General features: G+C 50.8%; 1 pseudogene; it reads left to right on the forward strand.

The window, feature by feature from the left end:
• The first annotated feature begins 2097 nt into the window (after positions 1-2097).
• LOC118639648 lies at positions 2098-2196 on the forward strand (annotated as a pseudogene).
• The last annotated feature ends 19067 nt before the right edge of the window (positions 2197-21263 follow it).

Consider the following 21263-nt stretch of genomic DNA (forward strand, 5'->3'; position numbering starts at 1 on the left):
GTGGCAGGCAGTGACCTCTGGTGGGCAGAGCGAGGGCTCCTGGAAGGTCCTAGTGCCAGCCAAGGACACTGGTCTCTTCCTTGGGCCCAACACAGCCCCACGCCTGAAATCCCACCCTCTGTGATAGCGCCGTGTGCGCTCCTTCGCGCCCTCTGATGGACGGCAGAGCCCTCTGCCCCGACACGCAGACCCCAGCGTCGTCTGCGGCGGTAGGTTACATCTTGGCCCTTCTTCTTTTCAGAATGGAACAAGCAGAAGAGAAAGCTTGGGTGTTAGAAAGACTTGGGTTCCATTCTCAGTTTGTCCATGTACACCCTGACTCGGTTTCCTCATCTGTAAAATGGCGATAATAGAGTTCTTCCTTCACAAAGCTGTTGCAAGGATAAAAGTAAATAAATGTACAGCACCTAGCACAGTGCATGGTGTATAGAGCACATGCTCAATAAATATTTATTATTAGTTATTATTACATGGGTCCCAGGTGGCCTGCCCCACTAGACTGCAAGTTTCCTGGGTGCAGGAGCTGGTCTGGTTTCTCCTCATGTCTCTGGTGCCCCATTGAGTTCAATCAGCAAAGCTTGGTGTACAGTAGTTGCTCAATAAACGTTTGTCAGTGAATGAATGGAGGCTGCTACATACAGGAAGAGAAGGATCTAGACAATGAGAATCGACACACATTCACTTAGTCCCATACATTTCTTGAGCCCCTACCCTGTGCCTGCCCCATTCTGGGTGGTGTTGGGACCCATTGGTGACCAAGACAGGCCCTGCTCTCCCAGGGCTCACAATCCAGTGGGGAGACAAACCTGTCTTCAGACAGTAACAAGCCAGAGAGGGCAGGGCTGAGGTGGATGAACTCAGGGGAGACCTGACCCAGCTTGGGGGTCTTGGAGGGCTTCCTGGAGGAAGAGGTGTCTAAGCTGAAACCTGGAGATAGGGTGGAGTGGTGTGCCTGGGGACATGCTCTAGGCAGAGGGAACAGAATGTGCAAGGGCTTGGAAGTTCAGTTCAGTGGACCATAGACCACAGGGTGGAGGTGAGGGTCAGGGGTTGCTGAGAGGTGAGGCTGAGGGGACCCCAGGAGCCAGGACTTGCAGGGAGTTGAAGGTTGTAGTGAGAAGTCTGGACTTTGTTGTTGTTGTTGTTAATCCTCACCTGAGGATATTTTTTCATTGGTTTTTAGATAGAGTGGAAGGGAAGGAGGGAGAGAGAGAGAAACATTGATGTGACAGAGACACATCCTTTGGTTGCCTCCTGCATGACCCCAACCAGGGCCGAGATCAAACCAGCAACTCAGGTAAATGCCCTTGAGGGGAAAGCAAACCCGTGACCCTTTGGTCCACAGGCCAACACTTTGACTGTTGAGCCAAACCGGCCAGGGCGAGAAGTCTAGACTTTTGGGGCACAGGGGAGCCATGGACGGTTCTGAGTAGGAAAGGGTAGCATTGAGTTTGGGCTTTAGAAAGATGTCTTGGATTGCCTTGTGGTGGGAGGACGGCAGGGGGCAGGAGATCAGGTAGGATGCTGGAGAGAGGATTGGGGGGAACAGCTTGGCCCAGGGTGGGGCTGTGGTGACCAGGGGACACTGAATTCAGGAGACCTAGGCGGCAGGTTCCAGCGTCTGCCCCAGTGACAGTGAGGGAGGGAGGTGCCCATGTTTCAGGCCTGTGCAGCCGGGTGGACTCTCTGGTACCTAGAAGGGTGAAGAAAGGGGCAGAGGCTGGGGACAGGTGCATGGACAGCGGGCCTCACGCAGCCAGGAGTCCCGTCCGAGGGTCTGCACGGTCCTCTGCTGCCCCCTCCTGGACCCATGTTGTCTCCAGTCCTGTCTGCAAGTCTGGCAACCAAAACAGACGCAATAAGCCCAAACCCCAAGCAGTGATAACAGGACATTTCCGGAGCGACCGTGAAGCAGGGCACACTCACGTTTACTGTCCCAGTCCCCCCCTCCACACCTCGGACCTGTGTCCCCAGTCCCACCCACACCTTGGACCTGCGTCTTCAGCTGCCATCTCCTGCTAACATGTGGAACTGAGCTCCAGACTGGCGTCCCAAACCCCGCCCTCTTCATTCTTTTAAAAAAACAAAACAAAAACCATACATACATTAAAATAGAAACATACAGAGAAGATTAGCATAGTAGCATGGCCCCTGTGCAGGGATGATATGCAAATTCATGAAGCGTTCCATATTAAAAAAGAAACAAACCCGCAGTTTTATTGGGATATAATTCACATACCATATACTTCACCCTTTTTAAGTACGCAGTTCAATGGTTTTGGCATATTCGTAGGGTTGTGAAACTATCACCACAATCAATTTTATTATTATTATTATTATTATTTATTTTTTTGTGTGTGTGGTATGTGCCCCTAGCGGGAACCGAACCCGGGACTCTCTGGTCCCAGGCTGACGCTCAACCGTTGAGCCAAACTGGCCAGGGCTATTTTTATTATTATTTTAAAAAATATGTTTTTAGCCTTGGCCGGTTTGGCTCAGCGGTTAGAGCGTTGGCCTGCAGTCCGGAGAGACCCGGGTTCGGTTCCCGCTAAGGGCACGTACCTTGGTTGCAGTTTGTCCCCGGCCCTGGTTGGGTCGTGTGGGTGGCAGCCACTCGGTGTGTTCCTTTCACATCGATGTTTCTCTCTCTCTCTCTCCCTCTCACTCTATCTGAACAAAATATCGAAAAATGTCCTCGGGTGAGGATAAAAAAAAAAAAAAATATGTTTTTAGCCCTGGCCGGTTTGGCTCAGCGGTTAGAGCATCGGTCTGCGGTCCTGAGAAACCCGGGTTCGGTTCCAGCTAAGGGCATGTACCTCGGTTGCGGTTTATCCCCAGCCCCGGTCGGTTGTGCGGGTGGCAGCCACTCGATGTGTTCCTTTCACATGGATGTTTCTCTCTCTCTCTCTGTTCCTCTCTCTCCCTCCCACTCTACCTGAACAAAAAATGGAAAAATGTCCTCGGGTGAGGATAAAAAAAAATATATATATATATATGTTTTTATTATTTTAGAGAGAAAGGAAGGGAGAGGGACAGAGAGACACACCCATAGGCTGCCTGCGCACGCCCCCTACTGGGGGTCAAGCCTGCAGTCCTCCTCTTGGTGAGAGGGATGCCCCCCAACCAACTGAGCTCACCGGCCAGGGCACCAAAAAAAATCTTAGAACCTTCCCGTCATCCTCAAGAGAAACCTTGTACTCATTAGCTTCCCACTCCTCTCTCGCGGCCCCTGGGAACCTCCAGCCTGCGTTCTGTCTCTAGGGATTTGCCTGTTCTGGACGTTTCATTTGTGTGGAATCCTCCGTATGTGGCCGTTTGTGTCTGACTCCTTCACCTAACCCAGTGTTCTCAAGGTTCATCCTGTTGTAGCGTGGCCCAAGCTCCATTCCTTTTTCATGGCTCAATAATATTTCACGGTCTGGATAGACCACATTGTGTTTCTCCTTTCCTCCGCTGAAGGGCGTGTGTTTGGACTGTTTCCACCTGTCGGCTGTTATGAGCAATGCTGCTGTGAGCATCTGTGCACACGCGTTTGGGTGGAGGTGTGTCTTAATTTCTTGCAAGCCGGGTCCTTTTGCAGTGTGAACCTCACCACTGCCCCCTGCCATCCTGTCGCACAAAGCAGATGCTTGGGGGGTTCCCTGACTTCAGTACCTCAGCTTTCTCAGAACCTGCTTTATTCTCTTTCTTAACATTAGCTTCCCTGGGATATCACATGTGACAGCTATGTTGTGCCCTGCATCACGGTCACTTCAGAAACATCACCTTTTATCACTGGTTGGGGTTTGGGTTAATTGGGTCTGGTTTTTTTTGTTGTTGTTTTTTTTAAATTTGTATTTATTTATTGATTTTAGAGAGAGAGGAAGGGAGAGGGGGAGAGAGAGAGAAACATCAATGAGAGAGAACATTGATTGGCCGCCTCCTGCATGTCCCCCACCGAGGATTGGGCCCACAACCTGGGCATGTGCCCTGACTGCAAATCGAACCGGCGACCTCCTGGTGCATGGGTCGACGCTCAACCACTGAGCCACACCGAAAGGGCTATGGGTCTGTTTTTGTTGCCGGACTTGCAGACAGGTCTGGAGACAACGTGGAGCCAGGAAGGGGCAGCAGAGGACCGTGCAGACCCTGGGACGGGACTCCTGGCTGTGTGAGGCCTGCTGTCCATGCTCCTGTTCCCAGCCTTTGCCCCTTTCTTCACCCTTCTAGGTGCCAGAGAGTCCACCCGGCTGCACAGGCCTGAAACATGGGCACCTCCCTCCCTCACTGTCACTGGGGCAGACACTGGGCCTCTGTGTTTACAGCTGTCTCCTCAGAGCCCAGAACAGCTGCGCATAGCAGGTGGTCAATAAATTTGTTGCATTGAAGAAGGGACACATGCATGACACACCCCTCTCCCCAATCCCTCACAGCTAATCCGGGACCAAATTCTATCAATGTTTCATTCTATGTATCTTTTGGCTCCGAGTACTTCTTCCCCCTGGCACCCCCAACACCCTGGCCTAGCACCTGCCCCATGAGTGAATGAGTCATTGAACAAATGCATGGAGGAAGGCGGCCATGCCTGGGAGTTTCTCTCAGGAAAGCATAGTGGTTGAGAGCATGGGCTCTGGTGTGAATCCCAATGGTGTATTGATTGGGCTGTTCATATATATTTCAATTCTCATCCCTGGTACATGGTAGGATTGCACTTGCCCAGCCCTCTTGACAGGAGAGTGCACCATGTGACTTGCTTTGGCCAATGAAATTCAAGTAGGCGTGTCACTTCTGGGTGCCTTGAAAAGCCTGTGCTTGATTTGCCATGGTCCCTCCCTTGCCCGCCCAGTGACAGGCTCTGTCAGCTTGGCTTCTGAATGAGTAGATGTGAACCAGAGCTCTCCTGACCCTGGTCACACCTGCCTACCTGAGATAAACAAGTAGCATGAGCAAGAAATCCATCTTTGATGGTTTAAGCCACGGAGATTGTGGGGTTGTTACTGCAGCACAACCCAGCTCATTCTGACTGCAGTGCCGGTCTTTCCTTATACTTGGTGTGTGACCTCGGGTAGTCACTTCAGCTCTCTGAGCCTCCATTTCTCCATCTGCAAAATGGGGCTATAACAGTCCCAGCCTTCCAAGGCGATTGTGAGAATTCAAGAAATTCTGGCACAGACGCCAGGCTTTCTCACTGGAGCTACTATTATTGTTATTATTATTATATTAATTTTTTTATCCTCACCCGAGGACATTTTTTTTTTTTTTTTCAAATTTTTTTTTTTCCATTTTTATTTTATTTTTTTTATCCTCACCCTAGGACATTTTTCCATTTTTTGTTCAGGTAGAGTGGGAAGGAGAGAGAGGAACAGAGAGAGAGAGAGAAACATCGACGTGAAAGGAACACATCGAGTGGCTGCCACCCACACAACCGACCAGGGCCGGGGAAAAACTGCAACCGAAGTACGCGCCCTTAGCGGGAACCGAACCCGGGTCTCTCAGGACCGCAGGCCGACGCTCTAACCGCTGAGCCAAACCGGCCAGGGCACCGAGGACATTTTTTCCATTTTTTTTTTTTTGTTGTTGTTCAGATAGAGTGGGAGGGAGGGAGGGAGGGAGAGAGAGAGAGAGAGAGGGAGAGAGAGAGAGAGAGAGAGAGAGAGAAACATCGATGTGAAAGGGACACATAGAGTATCGAGTGGCTGCCACCTGCACGACCCAACCAGGGCCGGGGACAAACTGCAACTGAGATACGTGCCCTTAGAGGGAACCGAACCCGGGACTCTCTGGACCACAGGCTGATGCTCTAACCGCTGAGCCAAACTGGCCAGGGCTATTATTGTTATACTTAATTCTGGTTTTATAGAAAAAAACCCCTTTGGTCACCCCGTTTCCTGGGGCTGTGGTAGGAGGAGCCTGCGTTGGTCAGCCAGGGCTGCCATAGCAAGGGACCACAGGCTTGGTGTTTAAAGCACAGGTATTTCTCTTCTCACAGTTCTGGAGGCTGGAAATGCCCCATCGCGGGGTTGGCAGGGCTGGTTTCTCCTGAGGCCGCTCCCCTGGGCTGGCAGACAGCGCCTCCTAGCTGAGCGAAACCAGTCTTATTGCATTAGGACCTCCTGTAACTTTTTCTCACATTTGATATATATTTAAAAAAATTTTCTTTTTTTTTAGACAGAGTGGGAGAGAGAGAGAGAGAGAGAAATATCCATCTGAGAGAAACCTCCTGGTGCATGGGTCGATGCTCAACCACTGAGCCTCACCGCCGGGCTCACCTGTTATATTTTTGCAAGTTGACTTTATAAACCATTTCTGGTGAGAAAAGTCAGCTTCCATCTTTTTAAAAAAAATCCTCACCTGAGGATATGTTTATATTGATTTGTAGAGAGAGAGAGGAAAGGAGAGAGAAAGAGAGAGAGAGACATTGATGTGAGAAGTTGCCTCCCATGTGTGCCCCGACCAGGGATCAAACCCACAACCTTTTGGTGTATGGGACGATGCTCCAACCAACTGAGCCAACCGGCCGGATTGCTCTACCTTTAATTGGAAGAATCATTTACATCTTCATACATAAGAGAAACATGTTGTCATTTACTGTATATGTAGGACTTAACAGCACCAAGTGTTTCAAGGCTGGGAAAGAAGTTTCGCGAAAGGAACTCAGATCCAGTTTCGGTCTCCTGAAATTTTATTTCTCAGGTATCAGATGAATCCAGCTTCTATCTAGGAATGAAGTTGAACTAGAGGATCAATCAACCATCTAGCGTCATCTTTTCATGGTCCCACCAGCCTGTAACCACTCCTACTGAGAGTGTCCAAATCCAGGCCCACCTGATGCTCAGGGGTCTGCGGCAGATGTTCCAGAGGTGTTCCCAGGGCCACATCTGGGAGGGCGCACAGGGCGCCCAAGACCCAGATCTCTCTTCTCCAGTGGATTCTGGCTCTAACCGGCCCACCACCAACCGGAGTCAGAACTCACTTAACTTTCATGACCTCTTTAAAGGTTTTATCTCCAAATACAGTAGTACTGGGGGTTAGGGCTTCAACATGAATTTTGGGGGACACAGTTTAGTCTATAAGAGCAGGTACCAAGTTAGCAGGCAGTCAGGCTCAGAGAGCTTACTCTTCAAAAAAATTTTGTTTTCTTTATTCATTTTTACAGGAAGAGGAAGAGAGAGGGAAAGATAGAAACATTGACGAGAGAGAACATCGATTGGCCACCTCCTGCATGCCCCCCACTTGAGCCTGGGCCCATAACCTGGGCATGTGTCCTGACCGGGAATGGAACCGGCTACCTTAGTGCATGGGTTGACGCTCAGCCACTGAGCCACACGGGCTCAGAGACTTACTCTTGAAATACTGCCATTTTGGAGGTGGGGATTCTATTAGGATTTGGTAGGAGCTGGGTAGAACAGAGTCCCTAAGTAAGAGTACCCGAAACAGCAGAGGAGCCTCTCTCTCAGGTAACTGTCTACCTGGTGTGGTGGTCCAGGCTCTCTCTAACTTGGCTCTGAGCTGCCCTCATCCACCTGATCCCAGGTGGCTCCTACCTCCATACCTTTCTCCAGCCTATGTGATCAGAGGAGGGGAATCCTCTCCCTTTAAGGACAAGACCTGAGGATTTTGTATCTCACTCCCGCTCACACCCTGTTGGCCTGGAATTAGTCACATGGCCATACCTAGCTGCAAGGGAACCTGAGAAATGTAGATTTTATGCTCGGCAGCCATAGAATCCTGTTACTGAAGAAAGGAGAGAACAGATATTGGGGTTTGACAAGCAGAGTCTGGCACAGAGAAGAGGAAACAGACACGTGGGTTCTCCTCGTGTGAGGTCGAGTTGAACAGAGTCCCCCCAAACCCTGGAGCCGAGCAGCCAATGCTGGGGCTGAGCCTTGCCCATGTGGCTGACCTGACTGACCTTCTCAACAAGCAGGAGGTCAGAGGCCCAGGCGTTGGGTGTCCTGAGGAGTCTGAAGATGGAAATCCTTCATGGGGGGTATTTGCGTGCCAGGCCGCAGGAGATGCAACTTCCCTTCTGTGAATTCTTCCTCATCCTCTATATTAGTTTCCTGTTGCTGCTATTAGAAATTACCACAGATGTAATGGCTGAAAACAACAGAAATTTGTCCTCGGACTGTTCTGGAGGTCAGAAGTGGGTCTCCTTGGGCCAAAACCAAGGTGTCCTCAGGGCTGCATGATTTTCTGGGGGCTTCAGAGGGGAGTCTATTTTCTGGCCTTTTCTAGCTTCTAGAGGCTCATGGTCCCTTTCCACCTCCAAAGCCAGCAAGGGCCAGTGGCACCCCACCGCCTGGCTCTGTGCTGCCTGGCTTTGGGCCCCTCCCCCACCCACTGAGTGTGCCTCCAATCCCGGCTTCCTTCGCTGCCATCTCTCCTCTGAATCATGCTCTTTCTGCGTCTCTTCCACATATAGAATTTCCCCTACAGATTTACACCAATGGTGGACAACCAGGTCCTCTCCTCTGGGAAAATGGGGCACTTGTGACTTGTATCTGTATTGATTAAGGATTGCATTCGGATACGTATACAAACCAAACCAAACCAAATGCCCATGCCCTAAAGAGCCTAGAGATTTGCCGTCTCCCGGCCTGCCGGATCTGTGCAACGCAACGAAACTACAAGCACTTGGAGTGTAGGGGGAGCTTTGCAAGGCAGCAAATGCTCCAGATCTTAGGATGCCGTCCCATTTATTTGCAGATTGGTACCCCCAGGTTATAGTTTCAAGTGGATTTATGTAAATTATTTCCTTGAGATGGCTTCTCTGTAGACTATACAGCCTAGTTTTATCTCGTGCTTTTTACAGTGGAAAAAGACAGTTGAAACTAAAAGATAACAAACACGGGCATTCTTGAGTCCTAGGACCCATTAGTCCACCCATGCAAACCTTATCTTATTCGCATGCAAATGAAGCACTCAATTGCACCTGGGCTGGCCAGCTAGCGAGACTGCATTAACACCAGGTTACAAATCGTCCATCTTCCAACCCCCCAACCCCGCAGAGAGTTAATTTCCCCTCATAGCATAAGAAGCCTTGGGGCTAGCAACCCGGAGCCAGTGCAATAATCTAAGGATTCGGAGCCAAATCTTTTGTGATTTTCTTAAATTTTCTTTCATAATCAGTCACAGGATGGCTGCTGCAGGTTCAGCCAGCACACCCCACCCGACGTCATCCAGGAAGAAGGCAAACTAGCAGAGGCAGAGGCCTGCCTACATCCTGAAAACAAAGCTTTCTCAGAAATCCTTCACCTTTGTCTTTTGGTCAGAACTGTGCTGACCAGTTCCAGCAGCAAAAGAGGCTGAGACGTGCGGTTTTCAGCCAGGGACATCGCTAACCGCCCCCCCAACACTCAGCCCCCCTCAAAAGAAAAACCCATGCTTTTCTAAATAAGAAAAAGGAAAGACTGGATGTTGGGAGGGCACAGTTGGCCAGCCAGCTATTACCTGATTGGGTCTAGGAGAGAACCCAGCTGGGACTAGTTGATCTCAAGCCTGACACGACTGGAAGACCCTCAGACAACATGTCTGTGTGTTCAGTATGAGTTCCTTGCCCCCAAAATCTTCTGAGTGCCAGAAACCCACGGTTCACAGGCGCTAGGCTTTCTCCACGGCTTCACGGGTCCTTCGTCTCTGAAAACAAGGGACTGCAGTGGAGAGCATGTTTTGTTGATTAGGTGTCATCTTTCATCTCTAAAAGGAAACACAAGCTGTGATATTTCCTCAGTACAGTCATGTGCTGCTTAAAGACGGGGATGTGTTCTGAGAAAGGCATCGCTGGGGATTTCAGCCTCACTTATCCTGGATGGCCGACCTACTCCACACCTGCGCTGCCTGGGGCGGCCCATTGCTCCGGGCTACAAGCCTCTGCAGCGTGTTGGCCACAAAACAAGACGAGACGGATCAGTCACCAGAGACAGTGCTGCCAGCAAGCGGCTCAGCAAAGGACATGCGTGAGGCTGCTGCTGGGACGGCCCGGCGCGGTGCTGTACAGTGAACGTTTTTTATAAATACAAAGAGCACACGCTCAAATAATGATACGTGTCTGATCACTTCGGTCAGCATGGCACGTAGGTAGCCGCGGGATCACCTCCTCCCTCAACCACATCAAAGTTACAACTACACTGCAGCACAACCATCCTTCAGAATCACCTGGCATGGAGCTGAGTCCTACAGCCACGGGATTAAAGCAGCAGCCACAGGAGACTGGCAGGAGGGCGAGGGGACGGGCTGGTCCCACACCCACCTGTGGCGGATAAAAATCAGGAGGACACCTCGGCTGTGAGGGTCCTCCCTGAGGACTGAGGGGTCCCTGTCCCACACCAGGCGCCCCGTTCAGGGCTCCAGTGCCAGGAAGGGAATCTTCATCACTTCTGGCTGGAAAAACCAGCGGGAACTGAGGCTCAGGGAGGCTGCGGCTGCTGGAGCCCCAGGCAGCTCCTCTTAAAGGGTCCGCGCACGGACTTACTTGGACGTGCTCCCTGTAAGCTTGGAGGGGAGGTAGCTTGAGGGGCACCAGATATATATAGGGAAGAACTGAGCTGATTGGCATCAGGGCGAGGGCTGGAGAGGTGGCTTTCTCCTGGACAGACGTGCTGGCAGAGGCTGATGTTACTATGGCAAGCCCTTCCCGGGGAGGCAGACAGGCACCATATCTGGGACTCCAGCAACCTGGCTCACACTATTTGCCCCGCCCTGGTGATTCCCCGAGGCCCCGCCCCACCCCACTTTCGAGCCCACCCACGATGTTTCTAAAGGCTTTATGATAGGATTGACCTATCTTGGATCCTGCTTCGGAGTTTCCTAAAATCTCCCAAACAAGCAGCATCTGGTCTCAGCGAGCTCCATACCTCTCATCAAGTAGCTCCAGGCCTGGCACTAGAAGGAGCCAGCCGCCTGGTGGCCCCGGGTAGAACACAGGCAGTGGCTGACCTTGCCCCAGGGCCAGCACACCTAGTGGACAGCTTCAGGCCACATCGAAATACCACCACCCAACCACCTGCACAAGTGACACACTCAATGAGCAGACTCAGTAGACACCAGCATCCTGCTGAAGTAAGTCTTGTTCTGTGTGGGGCCCTACACAGCTGACCCTCCAAGGTAGTCAGAGGTCGGTGGATAGTGGGCACAGTCAGTCCTTGCAGCTGATCAGCCTGAGTAGATCCCTCCCATTGATGTGCCAACAGCAACCAAGACTCAATTATAACTGAAGGGTGCACAGTTCACACTAGGGGTGCACCTCGAGGGCCCAGCTGGGTGATCAGAGAGACTGGATCCTACAGGACACCTACAACAATAGGCCACCGTATGAAGCCTAGGAGACATAGCAACTCTACCTAATACATAAAAACAAACACAGGGAAACAGTCAAAATGAGGAGACAAAGAAACATGTCCCAAATGAAAGAAAAAGAACAAAACTTCAGGAAAAGAACAAAACAAAATGGAGATAAGCAATCAATCGGATGCAGAGTTCAAAACACTGGTCATAAGGATGCTCAAGGAACTTCATGAGAACTCCAAGGAACTTAGTGAGGACATCAACAACATAAGAAGAATCAGTCAGAAGTGAAGGATGCACTAACTGAAATAAATAATAATTTACAGAGAATCAATAGTAGAGTAAGTAAAGCCAAGTAGCAAATCATCAATTTGGAGTATAAGGAAGCAAAAAACACTCAATCAGAACAGCAAAAAGAAAAAAGAAGCCAAAAAAAATGAGGATAGTGTAAGGAGCCTCTGGGACAACTTCAAGCGTGCCAACTTTTGCATCATGGGGGTGCCAGGAGAAGAGAGAGAACAAGAAATTGAAAACCTATTTTAAAAAATAATGGCAGAGAACTTCCCTAACTTAGTGAAGGAAACAGACACACAAGTCCAGGAAGCACAGAGAGTCCCAAACAAGATGAACCCAAAGAGGACCACACCAAGACACATCATCATCAAAATGCCAAAGGTTAAAGACAAAGAGAGAATCTTAAAAGCAGCAAGGGAAAAACAGTTAGTTACCTACAAAGGAGTTCCCATAAGACTGTCAGCTGATTTCTCAAAAGAAACTTTGCAGGCCAGAAAGGGGTGGCAAGAGATATTCAAGGTGATGAAAAGCCATGACCTATAACCAAGATTACTCTATCCTGCAAAGCTATCATTTAGAATCGATGGCCATATCAAAAATTTCCCAGACAAGAAAAAGCTAAAGGAGTTCATCAGCACCAAACCAGTATTATATGAAATGTTGGAGGGTCTTCTTGAAAGAGAGGAACAAAGGTATGAACAATAAAATGGCAATTAATACATATCTATCAACAATTGAATCTACAAACAAAATGAACAAGCAGAACAGAAGCAGATTCATAGATGCTAAGAACTTTTTGTTGCGGGGTCTGAGGGGATGGGTGAAAAAGATGAAGAAATTAAGAATTACAAATTGGTTGTTAGACTGATGAACCTCAAAGAGAAGGGGGGAGGGAGTGCGGGATGAGATAAACCAAAGAACTTCTGTGCATATATGCATAACCAATGGACACCAACCAGTGTGAGGAAGGCTGGAGGGGGGTGGGATTGGGTGGGAGGGGTTAGTGGGGGAAAAAAGAGGGGACATCTGTAATACATTCAACAATAAAGGTGAGTTAAAAAAATAATGATAAAAAGTATAATATAGTAAATATATAAACCAGTAACAGTCATTTATCACTATCAAGTATGTACCGTACATAGTTGCGTGTATACATTCATATGGCGGACAGCGCAGGGTTGATTACACCAGCATCCCCACCAACGCTGAGTGATGCTCTGCTCTGCACGCTTCCATCAGCTACACGGTCACTGAGCCATCGGGATTTTTCAGCTCCTTTTAATCCGATGGGACCACCATTGTAAATGAGGCCCTTTGTTGACCGAAAAGTCCTTATTTGGATGGGAAAGAGACTATTTTGTAGATTTTCAGGATGAACATTGTATCAGGATATCTTTGGCCATCAGTAACAGAAAACTCTCAACTCAAATTGGCATAAAAGATAAAAACAATATCCTGTCTCATATACAAGAAATCCCGAGGGAGGTGGGATTCTGGGTTGTTTCGTTCAATCTAATTCAGTGACTCAAGTATACCTTAAAGTTCCACCATCTTTCTGGCTCCCTGCTCTGCCACCCGTGGCTCAGACTCATCCTAAAGCTGATTTCTCTCATGGTCACAAGAGGGCTGCTGGAGTTCCGTAAGTTGCATCCAGACAAGACAACATTCAATGGAAGCAACGAGCTGGTCACTTTTTAGGCTTCGCCTTCTTAGAAGCTATGAGTCCTTTCCCAGAGGCCTCTACATCCCGCACACCGCAGTGAGCAGCTGAGTCCCCGGCTGGCCCTAGAGCTATCGCTGATGAAAGGGAACCCGACCACTGACCTCACCCGATCAGGATTCACCAGTCCTGTGGGAGGAAGGACAGAAATCTACCCAGAATCCGGGCTCTCTGAGTAAGGAAAGTGTGAAATTGATGTGGGATGGACGGCCAACCTCCACTGCAACTGGCCTGGAAGTCATTTCTGGTGAGCTCACCCAACCCTCCATCTATCAGTACAGCCGTTTCATAAATTAGTCACTGCTGGGAGGCATGAGCACGCGGGGTTTCATCCGTTCGCAGATGCTCGCGTCAGGTCCTTAGGATCGTTTTAAGACCGTGAGTCCTTAAGAGTGAGCAATTGTCCGTTTGTCTGCTCAGAACACTGCGCTGTGAGTGCGGTTGGCAGGCCGCACCTCTCTCCTGTCTGGGCCTCTCTCATCCTTCCTTTGCTTTGCCAGACAAGCGGCTGTCCCTGTAACGATACACTTGTTCCTCTGATGCTAACGCTGAAATAAACAGAAATGAAAAGGAAATAGGGAGCTTCCAATCGTGCACCTTCCCAGATGCCCCAGCCAGAGACAGCCTATGTAGACGACCTCTGTGACCTTGAATAAAAAAATACCCTGAGTGTAGTCCTGTCTTCCCACTGAACTCCCGAGGAGAGCGGGAGACAAGAACAGCGAGGAAGGTGAGACACCATGTATCTTACTGTGAGGGGCTGGCCGCCGGCCTGGAGGAGTGATGCTGGCCTGGACCGTTTCTTGATGATGAGATTTAGTCGCAGACATTTAAAAATCAAGGTGTTTCACATACAAATCCAGGTTGCAAGTGTTTGCGAAGTCAGAAGACCTGCCGTTGGGCCTGCTTTCCCTGAAGACAACCAGTGCCTGAGCGGCCCCTGTGGATTCGGCCCACACTCTCCACTTTGCCACAGTCCCCACCACACTCTAGTGACGCCCCTGCCTGCTTTGTTTCCATTACCTGCCTGTCCACCCTAGGCATTGAGCTGATGATCTTCGATTAACTGTTACACATGCCAGGAGTAAGGGGGCTACCCCATGGTTTGTTCGAAAATACTATTTAAATTCCTGCTCACACTTATGATTCTCTAGCTGTGTGCAATGCTTTAGAAGGGTGTTGGCCAGATGTTTGCGCGCCTGGCTGACTAGGAAGATTCCCCGGGTCCCTGCTGGTCGCTGGAATAAGGAAGCCTGTTACAGAAGAGGGGAAATTGCTAGGCAATGCTGCTCGCTCCGAAATGCCCTGGTGAGCGGTTGATATGTGAACAGGGCCGGAACAGAATCTAGTGCAGGGTGTGGGATCGGACCATCTGTCCCCGGGCACTCGTTCGCTGAAGCTCTCACTGTCTCTCGAAACAAACCAAAGGGCAGGGCCCGCGTGGAAACTCGCTGAGCCCCTGCAGACCACAGGTCCCAGCCTGACCCCTCTGCTCCGCTCCACCTGACTGTGTGTGAGGTGACCGATGGCACAGCTCTCACAGAACCGACCAGCCATCGCCTGGAGGCTGCAATGTCAGTAGAGATTCTCACTGTTCTCTCGATAATGACACTGAGAGAGAGAACTTGCATGAAGACTTCAAGAGATCTTGTGTGATTTTGACAGGTGAACCGCTCTAACCACTGAGCAAACGGGCCAGTTACCATTTTTGTATTTAGCTTAAGAATACTTAGCCCTGGCCAGTTTGGCTCAGCGGTTAGAGTGTCAGCCTGTGGTCCTGAGAGACCCGGGTTCGGTTCCTGCTAAGGGCACGTACCTCGGTTGCAGTTTGTCCCCGGCCCTGGTCAGTTGTGCGGGTGGCAGCCACTCGATGTGTCCCTTTCACATCGATGTTTCTCTCTCTCTCTGTTCCTCTCTCTCCCTCCCACTCTACCTGAACAAAAAATGAAAAAATGTCCTCGGGTGAGGATAAAAAAAAAAAAAAAAAAAAGAATACTTACACTTTTGCTCTGGCTGGTTTGGCTCAGTGGTTAGAGCATCAGCCTACAGACGGAAGGGTCTTGGGTTTGATTCCTAGTCAAGAGCACGTACCTGGGTTGCAGGTTTGATTCCCCGGCCCTGGGGTTGTGTGGGAGGCAACTAAATCAATGGAAAAATATCCTTGGGGGAAGATTAACAACAACAACAACCACAAAAATACACTTCTTTTACTTGTCAGTGACTGACCCGGCCCGCAGGTCGATCAACGAGGACTCTAGAGGGGGAGTGAGGATGAGGAGGGACAAGAGACACGAGAAATGAAGACAAGACAGAATTCTGATCAAGTCTCGTTTATTCAGGGGGAGTTCACATAATATAGAGGGGAAAAACAGGTGAAACAGTTAATGAGTATCCCACCTGAAGCCAATTCCAGTAAATATCCCAGGTGGAACAAATGATAAGCAAAGAATGGAGTAAACAATTATCTAGAGGAATGCAGACACTGCACGCAGAGAGACCCCGCCCTGGGGCCGGAGACAGCAGAGCAGACTCTAATAAGATGGATGCCATGCAAATGGTCTCCCACAAGTGACGTTATTTGGCTTTGAGCTGTTACATGGAAGGCAATCAGCAAACCGGCTCGAGTTCTGATCTTTCCCTTCACCCTCTCACTCGTTTTAGTTGGTTGCGGCATTTCTGTGTTGTTGGCACAGGTAACGTTCACTTTGTGCTGTCCCACCAAGTCCCACCTGTGTTCCACAGGTGACGGATAATCAGTGCTCACCCGCAATTCCTGTGCCGTGCTGTCCTTAGCCATCTCTCGTGGGCTGAAATTCATCCTCTAACAGTCTGTTAGGAGGGAATTAGTCCCTGAATTCTTGCTTATTCGGAATGACTTGTGCAGAGCCTCCGTTCCGGAGAGAAAGTGCACCTGGAGTCAAGTGTTTTTCTTGGGTCTCCTGGAGCAGCCCCCCCGCCCCGGGTGGATCCACGCAGCTCCCACAGAAACCTCGGCAATTCTGGGCCCCCTTACACGTCTGTTCGTCTTCAGTCACAGCCATCGTCCAGTTCCACTGGTGTCTGAGGGTTTTGCATGATATCTGGGAAGAGGAGAGGACATGAAAAGGTGCTGTCTCACGAAACTATGTTTATCCTTGAACTAGCCAATGGGACTCTTTAAAAAGAGGACAGAAAGATGTGCCTTTGACTCTCCCTGTAACTCGGGGAGCAGACCCCACTTTGGCATGAATGGAGCCACGTCTGGGAATTCCAAATAGATGGTCTTGCTTAGTATTTCAGAGCAACCCTTCAGATAGATGTTATGCACATTATGCAGATTAGTAAATTTAGCAGAACAGTTTAAGAACAAGATCAGAGGTACTTGGTTTATAAATGGGAAGAACAGGAATAAAACCCACTCTTTTAATTCCCAGGCTAGTTCTACGTTACTAGACCACACTGTCTCCTACAAATACCCCAGAACGAAAAAGATAATCCCCTTCCTGGGACAGTGTCCGTCTAGAAAGCAAGCGCATTGAGAGCAGTTCCTAGTACCCTTTCCTGCCTATGAGCCTGAAGTCTCACCAGCACCTCGGTCCCTGTGTCTAATTGAAGGGCGTCCATAAAGGTCCCCGAGCCTCAAAGGATCTCCCCACCCGATTTCTTACACATCTAAATTCTACTCTTCAAGATTTATTCTTTGGGCTGGTCATTGGACTCCCTGAAATACACCTTTAAAACGTAAATATTTCTAGATGGCTGGTGTGTTAGGATATTTAAGTCATTTATACCTTGGTATTAAATACCAGGTATTAGAAAATAACCTGAGTGAAAACCCTATGGTTGTAGTGTTTAATGGTAGGCCTAAACTTGTCACCTATTTGCTGGGTTTTGAAGGACACCAGAAAGGGGATACCACGTGTCCAATATTTTTATTGCCCAAGCGTCCGTAATTCTACCCTTAGTCCCCAAGAGACTTGCAGGGGAGCAACAGGCAGCGGCAGCCTGTCCCGGGCTCCCCCCTGAACCTGTCTCCAAGGCCCCTTTCCACCGACTTCCCAGCGAGCTCTCAGCAGCCTCGCTCACTTGTCCTGAAACGTTTCTAGGAGCCGCCGCAGAGCACCGCCTGGGTGCCCCTTCCACCCCAAGTCCCCTTTGTTTCACTGTCCCAGCTCTAATAAGCACACTCTCCAAATAAAAATAAATAAAGTAAAACAAAATAAAAGTCTACCCTTAGTATAATTTTAAAAAATTAATTATATTTGAATTAAGAATTGCCCTCCTTTAGCCCTGGCCTGTGTGGCTCGGTTGGTTGGGCATCACCCCATGCACCAAAGTTCAGGGCACACGCCAGGGGCGTGGTTGTCCCCTGTCGGGGGCCTGCAGGAGACAGCCCACTGATGTGTTAGTCTCACATCGATGTTTCTCTCTCTCTCTCTCTCTCTCTCTCAAAATCAGTACAAATATTTTTAAATGGTTATAATTAAAATAAAAGAATGGCCCTACTTTAGGGCTCATTTTGTTAAAATGAACACATTTCTTTATGAAAGGTATGAGGTCAATCACATTTGATTCGCGGACATAATTGGAAAGCAATTCTTTCCTTCCTAACTTAAATTATGGAAAGACATGAGAACATAAAAGCAGAAGCTCTGTTGGCCCCCTGGTTTCTCTTAGGGTGGTTTTAATGATATAAGAATCCCCGTGTTTGGAGGTCACTGGGCTCAGCAAAGGCCCTTTTCATTCATTTCTGGCGATTCGGGGAAGGAGGCCGGTTAGAAAACTTGCAGGTGAAGTTCTCAGGACAGCCGTCAGGTGGCAGCCTCCGCTACGTCGCTGGGTGGGTGAGGCTCCGCCGGTGCCGGGTGGGATGTTAGCGCTGCTCCGTCCAGATGTTGCGGGCAGAGACCTGCAGCCCGAGTGAGCCTGCCTGGCCTGAGGTCACATCAAACCCGCGGCAGCACCGAGGTTCCTGTGATCTCCCGCTAAGGAATCCAATCTATGGAGACTCTCTCCGACAGTCATCTGAAAGAGTGCTCCTCACTGTCCGATGGCCTGGGAACTGGCACCAGGCAAACTGTTCAGCTAATACCTCGCTTACCCAACCTAGACTCCCTCCCTGTTTCAGGAACTGTTTGCCCCGAACTCATAGATCAACTCCTGTCCCATTCTCCTGTCCTAGTCCAGGAACTGTTTGCTCCGGGACAATAGACTCCCATTCCAGGGGCCCCCATGCGTAGCCCCTCGGGACCTAACCTAACAACAAGTTCCCGCTGCCACAGGCGCGGATATAAAAATCACAAACCCCAGCATCGGGCGCGGCTTCTCGGACTCGACCCCCGGAGTCTGTGAACCCGCCGGAGTGCACCCAATAAAGCCCGATTTCTGCTTATTCGGCTGTTTGGCTCTTCGGTTTCTTCCCACCTCCCACCGGCGGCGGCGCCTGGCTACCTTACATCTGGTGCCGAAACCCGGGGGAGGGGTTTTGCGACCCGCCTCGGTCCCTGCAGGCTGAGGCGAGAGTCCCCCCCCCCCCCCCCCCCCCCCGCCTCATGCCGCCCTCCACCGCTTTGAATTCGGAGCTCCCTGCAGATACGGCTGCAACCTTAAGTAATTCGATCCCTTTCCCTTCCTGCGGGACCCGTGTCCCGGCTGGGGTCTCTCGTCCTAGACTCGGCCGGCCGAGCCGAGAGCCCCCCCCTCACGACTCCTGGAGTCTATATAGGGGGACTGATTGAAAGGGACGCCTTTCACTCACCCCTCTATCTCTGTCCGGAGACGGGTATCTGGAAGGGACGCCTCCCTCATACCCTTTCTCCTCCGACACTTAGGGGTCCGGAAGGCCACTAAATTATGGGGAAACTCCGAATCCAAAATAGACCCTAAGACTCCTTTGGGATGTCTTCTTATAAATTTCTCCAAATTGGGATACTCTCAGACCCTCCACAAGAAGAAACTCATCTTCTTGTCCCAGGTCGCTTGGCCTCAATACATCCTAGACAACCAGTCTCACTGGCCGCCTACGGGTACTTTTGACTTTAATGTCCTCCGGGACCTGGCCAATTTTTGCCGGCGGACCGGAAAGGACTCTGAGATCCCATACATTCAGGCTTTTGGGGACCTCCGCTCCCGCCCTGACCTTTGCTCACACTGCTCCACTCTCCAGATTCTCCTAGCCCAGACTTCCCCTCCTCCAAAGGCACCTCCTATAGACCCCCCTCCTTACTCTCTGCCGGATGACCTCTCTGATCACCTATCGCCTCCCCCAACCCTCCTCAGAGAAGACCCCCGGGACCCGGCTCCGGCTGCCCCACCTCCCGCTGACCCCCTGGGCTCTCCCATAGCAGCCCATACCCGATCTCGCACTCCCCAACCCCCGCCTGCTGTCCTGGCCCCTCTCCGCGAGGTGGCTGGGGCAGAAGGACTGGTGCGGGTGCATGTCCCCTTCTCCCTCCAGGACCTCTCTCAGATTGAAAAGCGGTTAGGATCCTTCTCAGCTGACCCCTCAACCTACATCAGAGAGTTCCGATACCTGTCCCAGACTTATGACCTGACCTGGCACGACATCAAAGTAATCTGCACGTCCACTCTCACCCCTGAGGAACACGAGCGTATCCTCTCTGCCGCCAGGCAGCAGGCAGACAGAGCCCACCTGGTAGACAATACTGTCCCCTCGGCCATGAAGCAGTTCCCCAGGACGATCCTGCATGGAACTATCAGGCCGGCCCCGGATCTAATATTCCGCGCCGGAACCTCATGCTCCAATACCTCCTTCGGGGTATGGACGCAGTCTCCAATAAGGTAGTAACTATGACAAATTGAGAGAAATTACCCAGCTCCCCGAAGAGAACCCGGCCCTTTTTCTCAACCGCCTGCAGGAGGCCCTGGTTCGCTACACCCGCCTAGACCCGGGGTCCCGCAATGGGGCCACAATCCTAGCATCTCACTTTATCTCTCAGTCCGCCCCAGATATCAGGAAAAAACTAAAAAAGGCTGAAGAGGGCCCTGAGACACCCATCCAAGACCTGGCAAAAATGGCTTTTAAAGTTTTTAACGCCCGGCAGGTGCGGCTGCAGCAGAAAGTTAGCCTCCAGACCCAAGCCTTGGTGGCAGCCCTCCGGCCGGCAGGGGAACCGACACAAAGACTGACCTCCAAAGGAGGACAGCGCACGCCCCGGGCGCCTGTTTCAAATGCGGGAAGGAAGGCCACTGGGCGAAGGCCTGTCCGCAGCCCAGGCCCCCCACCAAGCCTTGCCCTCAATGCAAACAAATGGGCCAGTGGAAGTCGGACTGCCCGACCCTGGCTCAGCCCTCGGCACCTCAATGCGGGGGGACTGAGAACCAGACGTTCCCGGCCCTAGAACTGCTGGGGCTCATGGACGACTGAGGGGGCCCTGGCTCTTCGACTCCAGTTACCCTCGCCGAGCCCAGGGTCACGCTCCAGGTAGCGGGTAAGTCTGCTCCTTTTTGGTAGACACGGGGGCTACCTACTCTGTCCTTCCCTCTCATTCGGGCCTTATGGTTCCTTCCCAGGTCTCGGTCATGGGAACTGACGGATCACCCTTGACCCCACGGTGGACGACCCTCCTTAACTGCCTACTTGAGGGTCACCCGTTCTCCCACTCCTTCCTAGTCATGCCCTCATGTCCAGTCCCCCTCCTGGGGAGAGACATTCTGTCCAAACTCCAGGCAAGCATCTCATTCTCCCCAAAACAGACCTTCTTGCTGGCACTGGTGCCAGGCCCCGACCTTGAGCCTGACCCAGACCCCAACGTCCAGCTCCTACCTGGAGTCCACCCCGAGGTCTGGGACACGGATACCCCCACCATTGCTTCCCACCACACTCCTGTTTTAATTAAACTCAAAGACCCATCTTCTTTTCCTAATCACCCGCAATTCCCCATCTCGCACGCTCACAGGATGGGACTCCTGCCCATCATCACCAGGCTTAGCACACAAGGCCTCCTGATCCCACCAATTCACCTTGTAATACTCCCATTCTCCC

Source organism: Molossus molossus, unplaced genomic scaffold, assembly GCF_014108415.1.
Source record: "Molossus molossus isolate mMolMol1 unplaced genomic scaffold, mMolMol1.p scaffold_m16_p_21, whole genome shotgun sequence".
NCBI lineage: Eukaryota > Metazoa > Chordata > Mammalia > Chiroptera > Molossidae > Molossus > Molossus molossus.